The sequence below is a fragment of the Lutra lutra genome, chromosome 13 (assembly GCF_902655055.1).
Source record: "Lutra lutra chromosome 13, mLutLut1.2, whole genome shotgun sequence".
Taxonomy (NCBI): Eukaryota; Metazoa; Chordata; class Mammalia; order Carnivora; family Mustelidae; genus Lutra; species Lutra lutra.
In genome coordinates, this window is record NC_062290.1 from 4,595,504 (window position 1) to 4,617,584 (window position 22,081).

At 52.1% G+C, this 22,081-nt stretch overlaps 1 protein-coding gene across 1 annotated transcript in view; it reads right to left on the bottom strand.

Annotated features, from left to right (window-relative positions):
- FGD3 (FYVE, RhoGEF and PH domain containing 3) overlaps nt 1-9,772 on the bottom strand; it is a 50,039-nt gene extending 40,267 nt beyond the window's left edge. Inside the window, exon 1 of the mRNA XM_047699898.1 lies at nt 9,680-9,772. The gene's annotated coding sequence lies outside the window, so the exon portion shown is untranslated. The remainder of the gene's footprint in view (nt 1-9,679) is intronic.
- Nucleotides 9,773-22,081: the final 12,309 nt, after the last annotated feature.

Genomic DNA, 22,081 nt, shown 5'->3' on the forward strand with positions numbered 1-22,081 from the left:
CCTCTTTAAGAGTTCCGTCTCTAAATGAGGTCATGTTCTGGGACACTGAGGTTTAGGATTTCAGCATACAAATTTTGGGGAGAGCGATTTATCCCGTAACATCACTGTCCTCGCTCATCAGAGTGCCGGATGTTCCAGCTACGCAATAAGGCAACGTGAGGAATGAAAATGCACGCAGAGCAAATGGAAGGAAGAGAAGTGCCCATATTTGCAGATGACACGATTGTCTACAAAGTAAATCCCGAGAATCTACAAAAACACCACTAGAGTTAACAAGTGAATCTGGCAGTTCAGAGACATAAGATCAAAACTGCTTGAATGTTTAAAATGTAGACACCAAAAACTAAGAAACACAATGCCATTCACGCTAAAAAAATTTTTTTTAATTTTTAAAAAGGAGCCTCAAATGTAAATCCAACAAAACATTTACTAAGCTCACATGCTGAAAACTTCAACACACTGATGAAATAAAGGTCCAAGAAAAGAGATATATTGTGTTCATGTTCATAGACCGACGATGTGATGGAAAGATTTGTGAGAGAAATGACAGAAAGATGTCATTTCTCTCACAAATGATCTATGAGCTTAATACCGTTTCTGTCAAAGCCCCAGCAAGGCTTTTTGTGGATCTCAGACAGGCTCATTCCTGAATGTACATGAAGAACAGAGGCCCCCAGGGAAGCGAGGCAGCCTAACCAGGAGGGACCACGCCTCTGTCGCCACAGCAAAGGGCATGGGGTGGTGCTGAGGGGACAGATCCAGGGGTGAACGGGACACAATGGGGACCCAGCAGGAGCCCACCAAGGGCAGGAGTGGTTACCAAAGGTTCAAAGAGAGGAAAAACAGCCTTTCTACGGATGGCCTTGGGGCGATGGGACATCCCCAGGCAGCCAAGGAGCCCGACCTAGACCGCATGCCCAACACGGACACCAGCTCAAAACGGATCATAGATTTAAACGTAAATTGCAAACCAGGAAACTTCAACAAGAAAAAATTAGGAAACAACTTGTGGGATCTGTGGGGTAGGGTTTTTAGATGGGACACCAAGAGCAAGAGCCACTCACAAGATAGTCAACAGACTCGAGCCAGTCCCGCAGTGAGGAGCTCCCCTCACACCTGCCGAGTGGGCAGACAGGAAGAAGGCTACCCACCGGCGTGGTCCAGGATGCACTGAAATGGGGCCACTCAGACCCAGCACTAAGGTGGGACAGCCTCCCTGGGAAGAGCTGGGCGAGTTCTTTTAGGACACACTGGACCACCCCCGGACGCAGCAGGAGACCCGGCGTGTGTCCCCCAGAAGTACAGCCTGCGTTCACACAGAGACCCGCACACAGACGTGCAGGGCAAACAACCCGATGGCCTTCAAGGGGTGCAGGACCCAACGTGGCACAGCCACATCCCAGACACAGTCGGCACTGGAGAGGAAGGGAGTCGGACACCACAGTCTGGGTGAGTCGCCTGAGATGAACACCGACTGAAAAAGCCAGTTTGAAAACATTCCGAATTCCACATGCTGAGCGTTCTTGAAATGACCCAAGTGTACTCACAGGGTGCAGGTCAGCTGCCCGCAGGGGCACGGGAGGGGACCCCGCCCTGCACGGTGCAGACCTCCCCGCCCTGGCGGGGCACTACAGTTCCGCACTATGTCACCCGCACCGTGTCACCGCCGGAGGAGGCTGGGCAAAGGGTACACAGTCTCCGCGGGGTTCTCACAGCTGCATGTGAGCCTACAGTTAGTTACTGCAAAAGAAAAAGCTTCATTAAAAAAAAAAAAAAAAAAAAAGGCCGACGGAGTCCCTTGACTCTTACGAGAAGCAGTGAACTGCCCAGGGAAACGGCAGTTCTGGGATCCTCCGCATAACCAGAAGCGGAAGCAGCAGAGACCCCAGGCCGCGGAGCTCCCCCACAAGACCCAGTGCACCCCGCCCACCTCACTCTGTTCCCTCACTGTGCCCACCCAGCTCTGGGGCGCAGGCTGGCCATTCCTGCCCTCCGGCGCCCACTGCTCCCCTCCCTACTCCATCTGGACCTGGCCTCGCTGCCCCCACGCCCACACAGAAACAGAGCAAATGAGGAGCAGCCTCAGGACCATCACTTTGCCCCATTTCCAGAAGGGGAAGGTGTGTCTAAGGAGGTGAAGCAGGACCCCGCAGAGGACGCCGCTAGGACGGCTGGCCACTGGCACAGTGCGCAGTGCAGCGGGGGAGGGGGGTGCGCAGGGCGGCGGGGGGGGGGCACAGGGCAGCTGGAAGGGGCTCAGGTAGCTGGCGGGGGTGCGCAGGGCAGCAGGAGGTGAGCCGGCAGTGAGGGGGGCACAGGGCAGCAGTGGGGGGGGGCGCAGGACAGCGAGAGGTGAGTAGGCAGTAGGGGGTTCAGAGCAAGGAGGGGCACGGGGCAAGGGGGGTGCAGAGCCTGGAGGGCCAGTGGGAGCCCTGGCCGTGAGAGTCCCGTTACCGACGAGGACACCAGGGTTCAGAGGTGCCCAGAGCCTCATGCAGTTGGTCAGCGGCCATGCCGCACCGGCTCTGAAAGACAATAGCATGTGGCAAGAGGGAGGCACTTGAGGACCAAGGGGCTGCCCACTCCTGGCTCTCAGGTCAGTGGGGCACTGGGGGCACTGGGCAGGCCAGAGTGGGACAGTGTCCAGTGCTGACATCTTCTCCACAAGCTGGGCAAGAGCCGGGCAGGAGACAGGGTGGGACCCCACGGGCTTTGGAGGGGGGCCCCTGGACTGCCAGCCCCAGACAAGAGCCAGGGAAGGAGCAGGGACCCGCTGCAAATGCCCTCAGACACATGACCTTCCAGCTCTGGGCGCTGAGCTTTTGGGGGTGTTCGCTTTCCTCTCCATGCTTCTCGGTACTATATACATTTTTACAAAGAACATTTATTATATTTGCAATTGGGAGAAAAGTCGACTTATTTTAAAATAAGATGATAACATCTCCTCCATAGCTCATTTGAGATTCCAAGCCTCTAGCAACTGCCTCAGAGCCAGCTGTCTCCATGTCTGTTTATATATGGAAAATTTAATTTCTACTTAGCTGTCCTACATTTCTCTGGGGGAAAAATGTGGTTAAGAAACCCAAAAGGAAGGGACACGGAGTGTAATTTTGCTTTCTGAAAACACACTTTTGCAAAAAGTTCTCTAGTTTCCTTTAAACTGAAACTGGATTCTGTTCAAAGACAGAAAACCTTCCCTAGGTTGGGCACTGCCTTGAATGTTGCCGTGGGTCGGGCAGCTCTGAGGACGGCCGGGTGACCCAGATGACCGCAGACAGCCCTCCACGCCACACCTGGCTTGGGGTGTGTCAGACGCTAGCGTGAGAGCAGTGAGGGTCCCACAGGGGAGCACTCACGGTACCTCCTTATTTAAGCAAAACAAAAGCAGAACTGCTCTAAAAATACTTGATGGTTTAGTCACAGCACCCGAAAGCAGCCTTTGGGGGTTGCCTTGGCAGAGCCCAGTGACCTCTGACCCTGAGGCAGGGTGGTGTCTGACAGCTTTGCCCACGGAGTAGGACAGTTACAGGGGGCCCTGGGGACAGGACATCGGCCTCAAGTGGAAGTGATCCCTGACCTGTAACCACTCTGATGCCAGCCACAGAGGGGGGTTGCTGGGTCTGTGGCTTTTTTTCCACCCTGTAAGAAAAAAATCACTGTGGTCCACCTTGTTTTAAGGACAGCATTGCTTACAAATGCAAGGTTTGTAGCAATCCTGCCTGGACCCAGTCTGCTGGCGCCATTTTTCCAACAGCATTTGTTCACGTCATGTCACTGCGTCACTTTCTGGGAACTTTCACAATATTTCTTTCTTTTTTTTTTTTATTAAAGATTTTATTTATTTATTTGACAGAGAGATCACAAGTAGATGGAGAGGCAGGCAGAGAGAGAGAGAGAGAGGGAAGCAGGCTCCCTGCTGAGCAGAGAGCCCGATGCGGGACTCGATCCCAGGACCCTGAGATCATGACCTGAGCCGAAGGCAGCGGCCCAACCCACTGAGCCACCCAGGCGCCCTTTTCACAATATTTCAAACGTGATTGTTATTATCACATTTGTTACAGTGATCTGTGATCGGTGATCTTCCATGTCACCGCTGTAATCTGGGGCCACCGTAGCTGTGCCATATAAGATGGGGAACTCAACCGCTGTTGTGTGTGCTCTGACCGCTCCATGGACAGGCCCTCCCCCCATCTCTCTCCTTCTCCTAGAACCTCCCTATTCCCTGAGACATGACCGTATGCGCATTAGCACAGTTGATAACCCTACCAGGGCCTCTAAGTGTTCACGTGAAAGGAAGAGTCGCACATCTCTCACTTTCCATCGAAACTAGAAATGATTCAGCTGCGTGAGGAAGGTCTGTTGACACCCAAGACAGGCCAAAAGCTGGGCCTCTTGTGCCAAAAAGTAAGCCCCGTTATGAATGCAAAGGAAACGTTCTCGAAGGACATCACCAGTGCTACCCCAGTGAACACATAAGAGAATGAAACAGCCTCCCTGCTGACATGCAGTGAGTCTGACCGGCCTGGAGGGAAGCTCAAACCAGCCACGACATTCCCTTCGCCCAAAGCCTCCCCCGGAGCAAGGCCCTAACTCTTCAGTTCTGTGCAGGCTGAGGAGCTGAGGAAGCTGCGGAAGTCAAGTTGGGAGCTGGCGGAAGTCAGCAGAGGGGAGGCAAGAAGCGTCTCTAAGTACAAGCGCAAGGTGAAGCGGCAAGTGCTGACGGAGAAGCCGTAGCAAGGGATCCCGAGCATCCGGCTGAGACAATTCACGAAGGCGCTCACACGAAGCAACAGGTTTTCAATACGGAGGCAACAGTCTTCCATTGGAAGATGCCACCTAGGACTTCCATAGTGAGAAAGACGTCAACGCCTGGTTCAAAAGTTCCAAGGACAGGCTGACTTTCTCAAGAGAGGCTGACGCAGCTGGTGACTTGAAGTGGAAGCCAGTGCTCATTGCCCATTCTGAAAAGCAGCCCTTAGCAACCATGCTAATCTCCTCCGCCTGTGCTCTTTCAACGGAACAACAGAGCCTGGCGGACAGCACAGCTATTTACCATACGGTTGATGGAATATGTTAAGCCCACTCTGAGACTTACTGCTCAGGAAAAAAAAGATTCCTTGCAAAATATTACTGCTACATGGCATTGCACGTGGTCACCCAAGGTTCTGATGGAGAGGGACAAGATTAATGTTGCTTTAGGGGCACCTGGGTGGCTCAATGCTTTCAGCCTCTGCCTTCGGCTCAGGTCATGGTCTCAGGGGCCTGGGATCGAGCCCTGCATCAGGCTCTCTGCTCGGCGGGGAGCCTGTTTCCCCCCATCTCTCTCCGCCTGCCTCTCTGCCTACTTGTGATCTCTGTCTGTCAAATAAATAAATAAATAAAATCTTAAAAAAAAAAGATTATTGCTGCTTTCATGCCTGCTAACACAACATCCACCCTGCAGCCCATGAACCAAGAGGTAATGCTGACTTGCAAGTCTCATCCTTTAAGAAATACCTTTAGTAAGACTCTAGCTGCCGTAGATACTGAATTCTCAGATGGATCTGGGCAGAATCAGTCGAAAACATCCAGCAAAGGATTCACCATTAATATTCATGACTCATGGGAAGAGCTCAAACTATCAACATCAACAGGAATTTGGAAGAAGTTGATTCCAGCCCTCATGGGTGGCTTTGAGGGGTTCAAGACTGCGGTGGAGGAAGTCACTGCAGATGTTGGGGAAACAGCAGGAGAAGCTGGATCAGAAGTGTGGCCTGAAGACGGGACAAAACTGCTAGAATCCCGTGATCAGACTTGAACAGATGAGGACTTGCTTCTTATGGATGAGCAAAGAAAGTGGCTTCTTGAGATGGAATCCACACCCGGTGAAGATGCCGTGAAGACTGCGGAAATGACAGCAAAGGATTTAGAATACCACACGAACGTAGCTGTAACACAGCAGCAGGGTTGGAGAGGATGGACTCCAGTTTTGAAAGAAGTTCTACTGGGGCGCCTGGTGGCTCAGTCGGTTACACGTCTGCTTTCGGCTCAGGTCATGATCCCAGAGTCCTGGGATCCAGCCCCGAATCCATCTCCCTGCTCGGAGGGGAGTCTGCTTCTCCCTCTGCCCCTCCCACTCTCTCTCTCTCTCTGTCAAATAAAAAAATAAAATCTTCAAAAAAAACCCACAAGAAGTTCTACTGTGGGTAAAACGCTATCAAACAGCTTAACAAGCTACAGAGAAATCATTCTCGAAAGAAGAGTCAATCCATGTGGCAAACTTCAGGGTTGTCTTATTTTCAGAAAAGGCCACAGCCGGTACCACCCTGATGGGTCAGCAGATCAACATCAGGCAAGACCCTCCACAAGCAAAAAGATCATGGCTCCCTGAAAGCTCAGAGGATGGTTGGTAGTTTTCAACAAGAGAGTGTTTCTAATTTAAGTACGAACATTGTTTCTTTTCTTTTTTGAGCAAAGTTTCTTTAGACACACTGGGGGCACACTTCACAGGCTACATGCACCATAGACATAACTTCTGCATGCTCACTTGACTCGCCTACTGCAATATTCCTTTACTGAAGCCGTCTAGAAGCAAACCCTGGGTTTCTCCCAGGTCGGCCTGGAGCAGTACAAGATGCGCCCCGCCCTCTCCCATGAGGTGTTAGCTCAGTGTTAGCTCCCAAGTGACCAGAGGTATAGACCCCACAGCCCCGCTACTTTCAGGCTGGGAAGGGTGGGAATCTGATCGCAGCAGCCCCAGCACAGTGAGAAAGAAGCGGGGAGGGAGGAGGGGAAGGGGAGGGGCTTACTGGAAATTAATTACTGAGAAACAAAAGGCCACTCTCATTTATCCAGTCAAGCTTCTGTCAGCAGCAACCTCATTCTAAAAGCCCCAGCTGGGGCGCCTGGGTGGCTCAGTGGGTTGGGCCGCTGCCTTTGGCTCGGGTCATGATCTCGGAGTCCTGGGATCGAGCCCCGCATCGGGCTCTCTGCTCAGCGGGGAGCCTGCTTCCTCCTCTCTCTCTGCCTGCCTCTCTGCCTGCTTGTGATCTCTCTGTCAAATAAATAAATAAAATCTTTAAAAAAAAATAATAAAAGCCCCAGCTGGAGCTCTAAAAACCCATGGGGATTCCCTCCAAAGCAAAGGCCTTCTGGGGCTCACCTTCCTGCTAGGCTGTTCCCACAGGGGACCCAAGGGACAGAGGGACGGCAGGAGGATGGACCTTCAGGGGCTGAGCAGCCCCAGCAGAGCAGAAGCTGGGCTGGACCTGGGGTGTCCAACTCTGGGCTGACAGCCACGGCTGCTACCTGGAATGGACGCGCCTTTCCCGTGTCCTAGGGCGGGGCAGGGCAGCTCTGTCCTTGAGCTGTCCCCAGGTCACTTAGGGGCTCCTGACCACAGACTACCCTGCCCCCGACCCCCGGGCTCCTCAGTTCTGCTCACAGGCTCCCACACCTCACAAGGGCTGATCCGGAGCTGAGGAGGGGGCTCCTCTAACACAACCGGGAAGAGACAGCCCACATCCAGAACCCCCATGGCCCTCAGTCCCGGACTCCCACCTGAGGGCTTCACCAGCCACCCACAAGTTCTGCCTGGCAACACACAGCTCTCCCTTGTATTCACCTACTTCTCTATCCTGCATACTTGAGCTGAACCAGGTCCCTTCTGGAACAAGGCAGCAAAGAGGTAGGGAGGGAGGTATATAAAAAGGAAGTCAGTGGGTCAGTAGGTGGTTTAGGAGAGCTCGGCGCCCGCTGGTCAGTTAATGGAGTGCGACTGGGGATTTGAACTCTGGCTGTAGGTGCGGGAGCCTCAGGCGAGCAGGCGGGAGGGTGGATCCACCGCCCTGGGCTGCAGCGCTGGGTCTGGGGCCTGGCAGCAGTGCCCGGGGGATGAGACACCCTCAGTCCCTCTGGAGCAGATCGCTGCCCACACAGGCGCCCAGCCTCTCACTGGACACACCAGTCCCTGTGCACACTCACATGCACCCACACAGACACAGACAGTGGGGGGTCACAGGTCATACTGGCCCCTGTGCACACTCATGTGTACACATATGCACACATGAATATACAGAGACACAGACGGCGGGGGGCCCGAGTGGGCTGGGACTACTGAGCTATGGGCGTGCCCCAGCCCCATCTGTTCAAGGGTCTCTCACATGCAGCGTGAAGGCCCCTGGGGGCCCCTCACCACATGTCCGGGGGAAAGTGGGAGACCCCAGACTGGCCCCAAGCTGTGGGGTTGAGGCAGAACTGGTGTCCACGAGCTTTGGGAGGTGTCCCTGTTGCCCTGGCAGCCGCTGCAGTGGGACGGGGACGCACAGCACAGAGGACACCCTTTGGCTCCTTTCACCCCCAGAAAACCCCACTGGACAGCTGGGGACACAGTCACGTGTCCTGCCTGGAGCCCCCAGACATGTGTGAGCCGCTCTATTCCCTGTGCCCAGAGCAGGGCGAGGCCCCCCAGGGGCAGGCTGAGGTCACAGAGCAAGACCACCAAGAAGGAGCCCTCATGACCACTGTGGTGCGGATGAGAACACAGGCTCCAGCCCTGCTCTGCCCGAGGGAGTCTCTGCGCCCAGCCCAGAGGAGGCCCTGTGTCCAGAGCCAGCAGCTCCAGCCGCCCCACCGGCTGGAACCCCCGCAGAGACACGCTCCACTTTCTGCACAAACTCTGAGGCTGGGTGTGTGTCCTGTGGTAGTTTGCAATGGACTCTGAGTGCGTGTCCGCACACTCATTCTGTTCACTCGACACCGACCTGGGATGTCACCCTAGTCATCTAGTGTCCTGATCCATACCACCAAAGAGCCAGGGACAGCCTGGCATCCCCAGGGACTTGGGAATGCACACCACTCTGGTGCCCTGGCCACGCTAGGCTGGTTTTCCTAATGAAAGAAAGGAAGAGAGAGAGAAAGGAAATCGCTGGGAACTTAAACGCACATCAGCAAGGCAACACCCTGTTTGCTCCCAACTGGAGAAATTCTGGAGAAAGCCTGGGGTCCGTGGCTGCCGGGGGCATGAGGGCTCCGAGGGAAGTAAATACAGACACGTGTCATGAGGCATCTGTCCCAAGCCCAGGACATGCCCACAGGAGTGACCCCGATAAGGTGTGGGTTCTGGGTGACTATGCAGGTCAGGGCAGGCTTGCCACCGGTAACAAGTGTCCCTCCAAAGAGGGTGCTGCCAGTCCAGGAGATGGCAGCATGGCTCCGGGGCGCATGGGAAATCTGTACTTCCCTCCATTTCCAGAGCTGTGAACCGAAAACTGCTCTCCAAAATTGTTCTAAAAAAAGACAATCCAGCATTTGAAATGGGGTCTGCGTTCCTGAGGCAACCTCAGGCAACGGCATTTCTAAAGCACACACCCGGCTCCCCTCCCACCTGTTTCAAAAGACGTGGGAAGAGCAGTGTGGGGAAACCCAGACACCACAGGTCAGGGGACAGCTCCAACCCCACGCCTGAGTCCAGCCAACATCCTGGACGATTCCCGGCAGACGCGGACCCTGGGCGCTGAGGGGTGATGGGGACCCTGCCTGCAAGCGGGAAGCCTCCTCCTGAAATCACACAGAGACGTGCTGTCCTGCCTGCCACCCCGGGGCACGCACAGTGCCCGAGGAACCCGGGAAGTGACCCCCCCAGGGCTGTGGCTCCTCCTGAACCGGGAAGCCTGGCTTCTCCGGACCCCAGCGTACTCACCGTTTCCCTGGGAAAGCACGCAAACAGGCAGAGCCGGGATCCCTGGGGCTGGAGGAGACCCTGCCACCCTGCTGATCTGGGCAGTCCAGGGTGAGGCCTCGGGTGCCACCAGCGGGGGAGGGACACACCGGCCCTGCCTCCAGCTTGGACCTCCCTCAGGCGGGGCGGTGCCTGCAGGCAGCCCCTTTCTTCTCCAGCCCGACAAAGCCCCAGGCTCCCCAGCCCGCTGGAGGGCGGGGAGCAGCCCGGATGCCCACCGTCCCCATGGCAACGAGGCTGGGCTGGGCGTCAGGCGCCCTGGGACCGGAGCCTAGGGTCCTGATGGCCCTGGGTGGAAGAGGAGCCCAGGCCAGCTGGGAGAGGGTGCAGATTGCTCATGACACTCTGCCCCCCACACTCCCACTTCCAGACTTTTCAGAAGGTCCTGACCTAACAGGGCACTTGAAATACTCTGTCACCATGGTGAGCCCCCTTCTGTGGTGTGCAGGCTGGGCACAGACCTAGGGAGCCATCAGGGAGCGCACATCTGCTTCCAGAGGTCTTTGTTTGCAGGCGGTGTGAGTGATGCTGTGTGTGATGTGTGTGTGTGTGAGGCTGTGTGTGGTGCTGTGTGTGTGGTGAGTGTGTGATGTGCGTGTGATATGTGTGTGTGATGTTCTGTGTATAAGGCTGTGTGTGTGAGGCTGTGTGTGATGTGTGTGTGTGATGTTCTGTGTGTGTGAGGTTGTGTGTGTGTGATGCTCTGTGTGTGATGCTGCATGTGTGTGAGGCTGTGTGTGATATGTGTGTGTGGCAGACACAGGGCCCTACTAGACATGGGCGCTCACCCTAGGCCAGCTGTTGGACCGGTCATTGAGGGACACACACACACACACACACGTGCCCACATGCGACAACAAGCCTGCAGCAACAGAGATAGGAGGCCACAGCCAGGGTGAGGCTCTTGGTGCCCAGGAAATGCTGGACCCATTGTCCTGTCCTCTGGAGACAGCCCCAAATGTCCTGATGTGGCCTTTCCTGGGCCGGGAAATGTGCAGATAGAAACCCAGGCTTGTGGTCTAGCAAGAACGCCGCGTCATCAGCTCCCAAAGCACTGACGGGTGTGTGTTACGTGGCATTAACTAGTGGGCAGGGTGTGTGGCAGAGTGGGAGGAGGCCACCGTGGGGGCCGTGGAGCCCCTCTGCAAAGATGCCCTGAACACAGGTGTCCCTTCTTTCCACGCTGCCGTGATGGAAGAGGCTGGGAAGACGGGACCACCAGCCTGCCAGCACTTCCCAAAGGGGCTGCATGTCATCCAAATCCAGATCTTTTCATCCAAAACTCTCACCCCACTGCCTCTCAGAGAAAGGCCCCCTCCCAATCTGGCACAGCCACAATTCCTGGATTCAGCCCCAAGTGCGGCCCAGCAGCCCCCCACCCCATCGAGGTGCCACCAGGTAACGCCATCCCAGGGCCTTAAACCCACAGCTGACTTTTTTGTTCAACCCCCGCAACGAAAATGTGTCTTTGGCTGAGGTTGGGGCAGCATGGTTTTCCTGCAGCATATGAGAAATGGCAGAAATACGTCAGTTCCAAACATTTATCTGCTGCATTTGAAAACATCCAGGCAACTGTCCAGCCCCAGGATGCGTCCCCTGTGTCAACCTGAGCCTAAAAGGCAGGACAGTCCTCTCCCCAGGGCGCTGGACACACCTCCTTTTCTTGGCAGTATCTGCCCCCCACCCCTGCTTCTGACCCTTTGCAGAAGGGTGACCTGGAGCTTGCCTCCCCTCCACAGACCCGATCTCTCACCCCTCCCCCAGCCCCTGCTGGTGGGGGATGGGGACCTGCTCTAAATCTGTGCACTTGCCTGCCGCAAGCAGGGATAAGGGCTGTGGGCCCCAGCCTAGATACAAGCCCACTGCGAAGAAACTTCTTTTGTGTGAAGCGTAACTCGAGTAGGAGCTGATGACTGAAGATTTACATACGGAAACTCGAAGGCTCAGTGGCCCTGAACACTTGGTGGGGGCCAGGCCCCCCCAGAAGGATGTCATCACATGCCCTCAGCGGGGCGAGGATCAGTAGTTCTACTCACAGATGGAGAATGGCCAAGGTGTGTAGATGCCTCGGGAAGGCACCTCTGGATAGGGCAGCTGGAGCCCTCTGTCCTGGGTTCCTGCCTCACTGACCTCCGCACAGGTTCAGCTAGGCTCTGGGGCTCCCATTCTAATGGCCTGGGGAGGAAGGCACACGTGGGCACACACGTGTGCTCACATACACGCATGGGCTCGCACCCACTGCACGCGACAGAGCACGCACGCGTGAACGCCACCTTTTCTGCACTGTGACAAACCCAGAACTCTCTAAAGGATGGTAGCCAGGAATTTAGGGACACGCTTCCAGGGCTGTTTTGGGCCCAGAAGGTCTCTGTGAGCCAAAGTGATGCAGAAAACCTCCCCAGGGTGGGGTGGCGACGGCTTCCCTAAAAGCAGCAGGACAGATACACCTGTGCCGTCTGATCCCGGCGGCCCTGACGGGAAGCCCATCTCCCCGTTTGTGGTGGCGGTCACGAGACAAGGCTGGCTGTCCCCGGGGCAGGGCCTGGGAGCCCCTCTCCTAGGGGACCCGGGACCAGATGCTCACCCATCAGCCTGGAGACGGGAGGTCTCTGAGCAAGAAGCCCTTCCCCAGGCAACCTCAGGGGCACCCCAGACAGCGGCCCACACAGAGGGTGCAGCAGGGAGGGTGGAGGTGGCCACTGGGCCTGGCCTGGGTGAGGGAAGCCAGTTGTCTGCTGAGGCCTCACCGGTAACATGGGAAAGGGGCCTGGGGGCTGAGCTGGAGGGCAGCCGACCCCATCCGCCTTAGGCTGCCAGCCTTGTACCTCTGCCACCCAAGGCAGCCCAGCCAGAATGAACCCCTGACCATAATGTCCTGTCCCCCAGGGACCTCTGACCTCAACTTTCTGTGCCTCAGACCCTGTGACCATGCCCTGCTGTCCCTCAGGGACCCCCTAGAATACAAGATGAGGCTGAAGCATATGCCGAGGCGGGGAAGTAAGGACGCGCTCTGAGTAACAGTGGGGCCATCAGGAGGGCTCGGGACCGGTGTAGAGCGGCTCCCAGCACAGCCACAGCTGCAATCATTTGAGCAACAAAATAAATGGAGTCAGATTTAACCCACGAATATTCCTTTTATTCTGACTATACAGTGAATTCTGCTTTAGTGAATACCCGCGAGTCCAAGCTGCTATTTACTGACCAAAGCCAGTAACACGGAAGAGCCCCAGCCCCCGGGAGCTGGGAGGGGACGGGTTGCCATCTGCAGGCACCAGCATCAGGGGTTCCAGCCCCGGCAACGGGCAGGAGGAGTCCGGGGAGGGACAGCACCCTCGAGGGACAGCACCTGCAGCCTGGACAGCAGAATATCTGGCCAGGGGTGGGGTCCGCACGGGTGAGTACAGAAGCCTGAGGGCAACCCCACAGGTCTGTAGTGGAGGGCAGAGCAGGGCGGCAGAGGTGAGTAGAGGTGGGCAAAGGTGCTACAGCAACCTGGAGAGGCGGCAAGCCTTCCTAGGGAGAGGCTCCTGAGTCTTGACAATGAGGGGCAATCAGCTATAGGAAGAGCGGGACAAACATTCTCCTGCTTGTGGGAAGAGAATGTGCAAAGATGGAAGCCAGTGAATGGTCTTGGTCCACATGGTGGGTGGGGGGTCATTGCAAGGACAACCGTGATTAGTACCGGCTGCCTGGATGGCTGTGAGCAGGGCCCCTGCAGGGCCAAGGAGCCAAGTCTGCCCTGGACTCCACATCCTACAGCTTGCACAGTGATGACCCAGCAGTCAGTGCCAGGGGAACAGGAGAGGCAGTGGTGGCAAGAACACAGAGCCGGGGCCCTGGGAACAGCAGGATGCACATCTAGAGATGGGTAGGGAATGGGTCATGGTGGACAGTTATGGGTCTGCTGGGCTCTGGTGTGTGCTAAGACACACCCAGCCTTCTGAGTCCCCCTGACTGGGCCGTGACACCTGCCTGATGTGTGCCAGCCTCCTCCCAGAGCTGTCCTTGCCCACGGAACCCAGCCCTGCACAGTGGTGAGTCAAAGCCTGGGGTTTCTCACCTACAATGTGACTGTGGCAACACACACCTGACTGGCACCCACGTGAGGTCCCCAGCCCCCAGCATTCATGCCCAGGGACAGGCAGCCACTCTCTGGACCCAGGCCCCTGACCCAGCCAGCACAGGCTCTCCTGTCCCCCCAAGACTCAGGCTTCTGTGAGGGCCTACCGGCCTCTGAGTTCAGCCCCTGCAGGACAGAGGTCCAGCTGAGGAGTTGGGGGGACACACTTCCTTTCTCCCAACATTGCTTCCAGAGGGCCAAAACAAGGTCACCCTGACGAATCAGTCAGTCACACACGGGCTCACAGTTCCCCTCCACAGGTGGCACCAAACGGTAAGACCCCTCAAAGCCAGCAGCGCTCACGCCGCACTAGCCTAACGCTGGTACGGTGACACGGGAACTCGGGGCCCTTCCCCAGAGTGGGGAGGTCCTGTTGGCAGGGCTGCAGAGGCTCAGAGAGGTGACACGGGGCGCCCAGGGCCCCAAAGCTAGCAGAGGCCGGCAGCCACCTTGGCCCCTGGGTGTGCTGCGCCCCCAAAGGGAGAAGGCAAACATCCACAGCGCCATGGTGAGGTGCCCAGCGGAACCCCACGGACAGCTGAGGGGCAGGCCTTGCGGTCAGCTCCGAGCGGTGGGGAGGCTGAGGCTTAGGGAGCTCGAAGGAGCTCCCTGGGCCACCTGCTGGGGGCTCCTATCGGTGCAGTCTGGGCTGGGAGTCAACCCCAGCCGGGCTCCGGTGACGACCCTGGGAGAGAGAACGTGAGCGCCAAGTCCGCCCAGCCCCGAAGCGCCAGCTGCAGGGACAAGACACCATTTAATACCCAACCCTCATCCCCAGCATGTCCCCAGCATTGGAAACCTGACCCACTTCTGACACCAAAGCGGGTTCCCAAAGCCATTTCCTCTGCCAAGTACAAATAAGCAGCACCCCGGGTGTGAAGCTGAGCGGGGGGAACTTTCCTTAGGGACCATCTCCAAGCGGGAGAGTCCCCAGGCAGGTCCCAGACTCGGGTGGCCCTCCTTCTCTCTAGGAGGGGCGCCGGGAGTGCATACCATGCAGTTTGCATGGATGCCTTGTGGGTGTGAGTAGAGGGGACAAAACCTGCCGAGATAGTCTCTGAATCTGAGAAAGAACTCGATGCCCCCTGGGACCAGCAGAGTCGCCGCCAGCCAGCGCAAGCGTGGCGGATGGGTGGGCGAGGGCCTGGCTCGACTAGGAAGGTGAGCGGGTGAATGGTTGCTTGTCAGTGGTGAATGGTTGCTTCCTACCAGGGTTCAGTGAGTCCCGCCTGTCCCATGTGGCTGGGCGGCCTGCCTCTGAGCCACACGGCTGGAAGGCAGTGGGATCCGTCTCCAAGGAGGCTCACAACAGGGTTATGTCCACACTCCACTAGGACTCGACGTTCAGACTGAACTTCCCAGTGTTCTCAGTTGCATCCCTTCTGTGGTCTCAGAATTGCAAATCAAAGCAGCAAAATACTATTTTCACGCCAGACTGACAAAACTTGGGAAGACTGAGTCTCAGAATGGGGAAGGATGTAGGGAATCAGCAACACTCCTCCAGGATGACGGGAAAGCAAGGGCCTACCGCATTTTTCTGCACCTGTTTGCATTTCAAAGACACCATGAATGTTCACGCCGCCCATTTGAAAAGATAAAACCTAAAAGAAATAAAAGAAACCACATTTTTGGGTTTATTATAAATTAGACTAAAAAAAATTTTTTTTTAGTTGAAGACTCTTTTAAACTTCAGCTTACCAACTCAGATATTCATGAATTAAGAGTGTGCATTTTGACAATGCGAATTCTAAATGTGGCCTATTCTTTACTGAAATGCATGGTTCGCACATGCCTCTTTAAATTTTTTTTCTAGGGGGGGCGCCTGGGTGGCTCAGTGGGTTAAGCTGCTGCCTTCGGCTCAGGTCATGATCTCGGGGTCCTGGGATCGAGTCCCGCATCAGGCTCTCTGCTCAGCAGGGAGCCTGCTTCCCTTCCTCTCTCTCTGCCTGCCTCTCTGCCTACTTGTGATCTCTCTCTGTCAAATAAATAAATAAAATCTTAAAAAAATTTTTTTTTTCTAGGATCCATTATTTTTTTCTATATATTTTAGGAGACTTCCCTTATCTGATGTCTCACTGACATGAGAATTAAATTATCCTTACATGTGCAGTAGTCTACACACACAGCACGTGTAACACACGAGTACTAAAGTATCCTTACATGTACATGTGGTCTACACACACAGCCTATGTGTAACTCACACTACACAAATACATCCACATGGGATGTGAAGTGGTCTTCATATAGCCAGTCAGGTAAACTGGGGAGAACTACAAGAATGCTAAATGCTATAGATTAATGACAATTCCATTTTCAATAGTAATGTTTGGCTTGCTTGAAATGCCATTTCTTTAAAAATATGTTGAGGTTCCTGCCTGGTGTCTGAAGGTTCCTAGGACAGAAGCTTCTGCCTTGGCTGCCCGCTCTCCTCAGGAAGGACTTTATCTGGGCTTTCCCCTGCCCTTCTAGGCATTCACGCGTCCAGCCATGGTGTGGGGGCCCTCACCCAGCAGGCTGATGTGGGTGGTCTAGGCCCGGGCATTGGCAGCCTTGGCCAGCAGAGTTTACAGCAATGAGCTCATTGGATGCTGAGGTCTTGAGTCCTAGCAAATCTCTGCTAGAGGGAATCTAGGGGTGTGGCTGGCCTTGGAGACCCCTGATGCATCAGACAAACCTTAAAAAGGACAAACCCGAAGAGATCCATGCCTGGACAGATCACAACCAGTCTGCTGAAAGGGAAGACAAAACATCTTGAAAGTTGCCAGAGGAAAGCAAATGCATTATCTACAAAGGAACAAAGATGCACATGGCAGGATTTCTCATCTGGAATCATGGAGACCAATGGAAGCAGCGTATTTTTCTTTTCTTTTCAGGAGAGCACAGGCAGGTGGAGTGGGAGAGGGAGAAGCAGGCCCCCTACTGAGCAGGGAGCCCAATGAGAGAATCGATCCCAGGACTCTGGGATCATGACCTGAGCCAAAGGCAGGTGCTTAACTGGCCGAGCCACCCAGGTGCCCAAAGCAGCATATTTTTCAAAAGAATGGAATGTCAACCCAAGAATTCTAGAACTACTAGATAATATCCTTCAGGAATGAGGTTGAAACAGACATTCTCCCATGAAGGAAAGCTAAGATAATTTCTATCTGGTAGACCTGCTCTGACAGGCCTTTGGACAATGGGGGTATGATATCAGCAAGAATCTGGCAGCATCGGGGCTGATGGAAAGGCAACAGTATGGGTGACTGTAACAGACTATCCCCCCCCAACCCCGTCTGATAGGGTTTTTAGTGCACGTAGATAGAATAGACAAGAAAACTGTAACATTGAATGGTGAGCAAACGGATTGACATGGTAAAGTATCTACATTATACTTGAGGTAGGGAAATTTTCACTCTAAATAGAATGACAAAGGGGCGCCTGGGTGGCTCAGTTGGTTAAGCAGCTGCCTTCGGCTCAGGTCATGATCCCAGGGTCTTGGGATCAAGTCCCGCATCGGGCTCCCTCCTCTGTGAGGAGCCTGCTTCTCCCTCTCCCTCTGTCTGCTGCTCTACCTACTTGTGCTCTCTCTCTATCTCTCTGTCAAATAAATAAATAAAATCTTTAAAAAAAAAATAGGGGCACCTGGGTGGCTCAGAGGGTTAAGCCTCTGCCTTCAGCTCAGGTCATGATCTCAGGGTCCTGGGATCGAGCCCCACATTGGGTTCTCTGCTCAGTAGGAAGCCTGCTTCCCCCTCTCTCTCTGCCTGCCCCTCTGCCTACTTGTGATCTCTCTCTCAAATAAATAAATAAAATCTTTTAAAAAATAAAATATAAATATAAATTAAAAAATAAATAAATAGAATGACAAAGTTAGGTATGCATATTACAATCCCTATGGCAACTACTAAAAAAACCTATACAAACAGTGAGTTCAAAACAGATAAACTAAAACGTAATACTAAAGAAGTTTCAATTGCCCAAAAGAAAGTAGGAAAGAGAAACAGAGGAATGAAAATCCTATAATAAATAAAAAGCACATAATATAAGAGATGCCCAAATAAGGGCGCCTGGGTGGCTCAGTGGGTTAAAGCCTCTGCCTTCAGCTCAGGTTGTGATCCCAGGATCCTGGAATCGGGCCCCACATCGGGCTCTCTGCTCGGCAAGGAGCCTGCTTCCTCCTCTCTCTCTCTCTGCCTGCCTCTCAGCCTACTTGTGATCTCTGTCTGTCATATAAGTAAATAAAATTTTTTTTTAAATGCCCAAATAAAAACTTACCAATAAGTACATAAAATGTAAGTGGTATAAATGTACTAACTGAAGGGCAGAGATTGTCATAATGGATTTTTTTTTAATGACCCCACTATACACTGTCTATAAGATGTTCACTTTAAATATATGATGGAGGAAAAAGAAAAGTAAAATTCTGAAAAAAATATATCGTGTAAACAAAAATAGAGTGGCTATAGTGATACAGGTAAAATAGACTTCAGAGCAAACAGAATTACCAGGATAAAGACACAAGGTTAAAAAAAAATCCACTTCAATATGTAGCAATCCTAAATGCACAGAGACTTAACACTAGGACTTCAAAATATAGAACCAAAATATGATGGAACTGAAAGGAGAACTAGACAAATCCAAGATTATAGTTGGAGAATTCAGCATTCTTCACTCAGTAATAGATACAACTAGTATCAGAAGATCAGCAAAGATATGGAGGAAACAACCAACACCATCAACCAACTGGAACCAGTCAACATCTATGGGACAGTCCTCCCCAGAACAGATGCACACATCTTTTCAAGTGCACACAGAACATTCACAAAGATAAACCTTACCCTGAGTCACAAAACCAGCCTTTAGACCTTTTTTTAAGATTTGAAATGATACAAAAGATGATCTCAGACCACAATGAAAATAAACTAGAAATCAGTAACAGAAAGATAAATGGAAAGTCTCCAACACTTTCAAACAAAACAACCCAACCTCTAAATAACCCATGGGTCAAAGAAGAAATCTCAAGGGAAATGAGAAAACATCTTGAAATGAAAGAAAATGAAAATGCACCTCAAAACGTTGGATGCCGGTAAAGCAGCATTCGTGTGTGAATTTATAGCACTGATTGCTTATGTTTGAAACGAAGAAATGTTGGAATCAGTGATCTAAACTCCCACCTCAAGAAACTAGATAACAAGGAACAAACCCACACAAACTCTTTGTCACTAAGTTGCTTGGTCATTTCTCAATAATTAAGCTTTGACTCGTGTACGATATTATTCTGATTGAACACCAGAATTTGCTGAACAGATACTTATCAAAACTAGAGGCATTTGTACATGGAGTTTGCAAAATTAACCAAGTAGATGATTTGCTTCAAATACTGCTTTAATTTTTTTTAAAGGCGTACTCTGAAAAAATTCTCCTTGGTCTTTTCACTTCTAATTTTCTCGTAACTTAGTAACAAATAAGTTTGTTGACTAGCAGATTTATTTTTCAATCTCCATTTACAAATAACTTCAGTCTTCATATCTCCCTATTCACCAGGCTTCCATTCCCTCCATCAGGAAACACCAGCTATTACTTTATTTTTCCAGAGATTGTCTTAGCCTATACACAAGTTGATATGATTTCTCATTTCCCCTTTACCTCTTTCACACAGATAATCAGCAGCTATCCTGGGGAACTTTCAGTGTCGGTAACCATGGAGCTTCTTCACTCTTTTTTTGTTGCAGACAAACCCATTTATGGATGTGTCATAATTAATTAATTCAGTCACTTCTTGGTGGACATTGAAGTTTTCGATCTACTCCTTGTAGAAAGAAACAAAAAATGCTGCAGTGAATTCTCGTAATGTGTTCTTATGGGTGCGTTCGTCAGCTACTGCTGCGGTATCCCTGATAAACAGACCATCCCCAGCTCCTGGGTTCTCAGCAAGTCTTCCTTGCTCACTTACAAGTTTGAAGATCACCTGTGGTTTAGTGGACATCGTCTGTGCTCAGCTGAGTAGCTCTCTTCAGGATGCAAATCAGCTATGATTGACACCAGGCTGCATAAAGGTTTCAAGTTGGCCTCAAACTCTCTCTCACCCTCCTTGGACTCAGGTTGCATGAAGCATGGCAAATGCAAGCAAAACAAACCACTCAGGGGTGCCTGGGTGGCTCAGTGGGTTAAGCCGCTGCCTTCGGCTCAGGTCATGATCTGAGGGTCCTGGGATTGAGTCCCGCATAGGGCTCTCCGCTCAGCAGGGAGCCTGCTTCTCTCTCTCTCTCTCTCTGCCTGCCTCTCCATCTACTTGTGATCTCTCTGTCAAATAAATAAATAAAATCTTAAAAAAAAAAAAAGATTTCCTTGGTTTAAAAAAAAAAAAACCACTCAGGCGCTGAGAACATCCATGTCCTTCGCCCAGTTTTCTCTTGGGTATTAGTCTTCATTGATTTATAGGAACTCTTTATATATTAAAGATATAGCCCCTTAATTATAAAATAAGTTGCACATTTTCCAAGTTTGTCATTTGTCTTTTGAGTTTGTTTATGGGATGTTTACCAAGTAGTTTTCCACTTTAATGGAGCCAAAGGTAGCGAGCATTTCTGTTTCTGTTCAGAGTTTCTGGGCTTTATGTCATCGTTTAAAAAGTTGTATCCACTCCAAGTCATAGCCCAGTAAGGTTTATGATTTTTTTTTTCATTGAAATGTTAGATTCATTTATAATGTAGCCTCTATGTATGGTATGATATATGGATTCACTCTTTTTTTCCTAAAAATGGATCATTTTCCCAGCAGCATATGGATTTGAAATGCAACCTTCATCAAATTGTAAATTCTGTATGTATCTGAGACTATTTTCTGACTTTTTATTCTGTGCCATGTGGCTGTCTATTCATAGATCATTTCCACACTGTTTTCAGTACTAAGCGTTACACTGCGTTTTAATACCTGAGGTCCCCAGTTGCTGTTCTTTTTCAAAATATCCTGGCTACTCTCTCTTCCCCTCTCCTGCCCCCAATTTAGATTTTAAGATCATCTTAGCTGGTTTAAAATGGTAATAACAGGGGTGCCTGGGTGGTTCAGTGGGTTAAAGCCTCTGCCTTTGGCTCAGGTCGTGATCTCAGGGTCCTAGGATCAAACCCCACATTGGGCTCTCTGCTCAGCAGGGAGCCTGCTTCCTCCTCTCTCTCTCTGCCTGCCTCTCTGCCTACTTGTGATCTCTGCCTGTCAAAAAAATAAAAACAAAATCTTTAAAAAAATAAAAAAATTAAAAAAAAAGATTTTATGTATTTATCGACACCCACCATGCTGACCACCATCCCAGGCAGGATGGTTATGTCCCACAGGTATGTCTTAACCACCTCTGGCTTCTCCTTGAGGGGAGTCACCTTCTCAGCCTTGGACAGGTGCTTTAGCGTGAGTGCTGGTTCCTCTGTAAGCCCCAGCTCAGCCCCTGCCACGACTGGGTGCTCGACAGTTGGATCACCTGCGTGGGTTCACATCCAGCAGCTGGCCGAGGTCCAGGCCGTGGTAGGTGAACTTGTAAAAGATGCACTTCTTCTCCTGCTCCACTTTTGCCATCTTGTCAGGCCTTCAGAAAGGACCACCCACTCTCCATGCAGACAACCACTGAAGAGTTTGTGTATTTAGCTTGTTTCTTGGTGTTCTGGATTCCCTTACATATCGAGGGAGGCAGCTTCTCAGGAGCTGGGACTATCAGTCCTAAATTACGTTGCTAACATTTACGTCTAGTAATTGATCACAGCATGGCTACTGTTTCACAGCTTGGGTAATTCGGTAGCTACCCGAATACCAGAGAGGAAACTCGCCCTTCCTTTCCCACTTCCTTTTCTTTCCATTTCCATGAGTCAGGATCAGTACAGCAAACCCCACTTAGGACACCAACTGTGTCAGGGGTCCCCGAGGCCACCCTTGGTTCTGATGATTTGCTAAAAGGACTTACAGGACCCAGCAAAACTGTTATATCACAGTTACAAATTATTACAGCCAATGAATACAGATTAAAATCAGCGAAGAAAAAAAATACACAAGGGGAGTCCAGGAAAAACCAGATGGCAGTTTCCAGTTGTTCTCTTTCAGAGAAGTCCCAGAGACAGCACTTAATCCTCCCTGTAATGACAAGTGACAACGCAGGCAAAACTCACTTGAGCCTTGTGCCCAGGAAATTGCAGGTCTGTCGTCTGCCAAGAGCCAGTCAAGGGCCATTGTTTTCTTTGAAATGTGCTGGGTTTGAACACCCCAAGCCTACTGATCTTCGT